This window comes from Nelumbo lutea, chromosome 6 (assembly GCF_056320005.1).
Source record: "Nelumbo lutea isolate HS-2025 chromosome 6, American lotus-T2T, whole genome shotgun sequence".
Classification (NCBI taxonomy): domain Eukaryota; kingdom Viridiplantae; phylum Streptophyta; class Magnoliopsida; order Proteales; family Nelumbonaceae; genus Nelumbo; species Nelumbo lutea.
Window position 1 is genome coordinate 10,079,147 of NC_142689.1, and position 2,229 is coordinate 10,081,375.

The window sequence follows — 2,229 nt, forward strand, 5'->3', positions numbered from 1 at the left end:
ATTGAACATGATGCTCAGGTAGCCCCACGTAGAGATTATACGGCCCATCATTAACACGTAAGACTTCATCTCGTACGAAGGCATACCGAATTCCACAAGTTGGATATTATGTTGCTTGCATGTTGTGGGTGCAACATACTTTGCACTATTCTTCTTTTCTTTCTTATAATTGTTGTTTTATTATTTTTTGTTTAAGTACTAATTGTAATATTGGTGGTTTATCCATGCACCATTCCAGTAAACCAATTGACCAATATTTTGATGTTATATATGCTTGCCTTACAACTAGTATGGGAACCAATGAATTATTAGTTTACATTAATAGTTTGATGTTATGCTTATCTTGCAATAATTTATTATGTAGTTTGTTTAAATATTATTTTTAATATTTGTATCAATAAAATATTCTTTTATTTTTAAATTAATTTATTACAATTTTTGTTGAAATTAATATTTTTAGTTAATATTCAATGATTGAATCCTTTTTTCAATTTATATGTGTCATATAAATTATAAAAATTAGACATTTATGATCGATTGTATAGATTATTTCATAAATTGTATATGAGATACATGGAATAAAAAAGGTGTGGTGTGGACTGGTCCACACCACGCCTATAAAACGTCACTATGGGTGTGGACTGGTCTTGTCCACACATTTTGTCCACAATTCAAAACAGCTATGGTCTGTGGTGTAGTGTATGCCACAGGATGTGGTGTGGATCGATCCACACTAATTCAAGTATTATTGAAGTATTGTTGTGTTTTTTGATTGATTAATATATCTTATCTTATCTTATAAAGCGAAAGGGGTGCTTCCCCCTTTCACTAATTCAAATCTTATTATAATACATTATAATTTACTTTAGATCAATGAATTGCATGTGAATAATCCCAGTGAAAAAAAAAAGAGATATATTTTTCATTGCATAAGAGACAAGTGTCAATACTTGTCTTTGTCTCTTCCCTCTAACAATCTAACCACTTATCTCTTTTTGCCTTTCCTTCTTCTACCCGTCTTCCCACTCCCCCTATCTACCTTATTGTTCTCGTTGTCCCATCTTTCTACTTTTCTATGTCCCTCTTTTCCTCTCTCACTCCCATGATTCAGCTTTAAGTGAACAAGATGATTTGCATAAAGTGTGAAGTTAGATGAAGAAGCAAAACTCGTAGAGGTGATGAACAATATATGTGATGCAAAGTGGTAAGAGAATCAATATGCTATGTAGATATGATATTGAAGATAAAAAACGATACAAAAAATATTAAAAACGAAATATAATTCTCACTTATAAAAAGATGATGAAAATATTTTGAATACAACACACTCTTACAAACACTCAAAAGGAGCCGCTTTATTCGAGCTTATCCTGAAGGCCTCTATGATTAAGATTCCTTTTGGACTTTTCTTTTGAGTAACTAAATAATTGAGATGCTTTCTTATCTTTTATTTTGTCCTATTAGGACTAGCTGGAGATGCCTTCTCATTAGTGGGTCACTTTTTACTATTGATGATAAGAAATAATCTCTCAATAGTACTTTCTTCAATAATTGACCTTAGTGCGAGCTCAGAGACTAGATGCTTTATGTTTTCACATCCTTCGAGATTTTCTTACTTGTTTCTTTCATCTTTTCCGCAAAATGAAGAGATATCTCTTCCAACTCAAGTGGGTTCAGTTCTAGGAATTTGCTACGAAGTTTATCCATATGAGACTCAAAGAGAGCTTGCAAGACTTTGTCTTCTTCTGTAGATGGCTTCAAGGTTGTCGAGTGATCAAATTTGTCCCACCATTTGATCTCAATAATTCTGTCAATCGCTGAAGGCATCCATGAAACGTCTAAATGATAACTCTATTTTAGGATCCATGGGAGCTGAAAAGTTTTGAAGAATTCGAAATGTTTAATATGGACGAATTCTATATAAGATATTCATTTCCCAAAAGTTCTATACTTGTTTATAAGCTCTTACTTGAGAAAGATATCATCTGATGCTCCCCAAGAAATCAACCAAACATAGGCCCAATCTGGATATGGACCTTGAAAATCTCTGGAAAACCTGAAGAACTAAGAGTGTCTGAAAACGAAGTTTTGTAGTAAGAAAACCTTATACCAAGCATCTTGGTAATCCCAGTAATTGAACATCCTGGGTCTTTTGTCAATGAGTTTGGAGATAAATTTGGGCTTATTGGAATCGCCCCAGGCTACTTTTGTCAAAAATTTTACTATCGC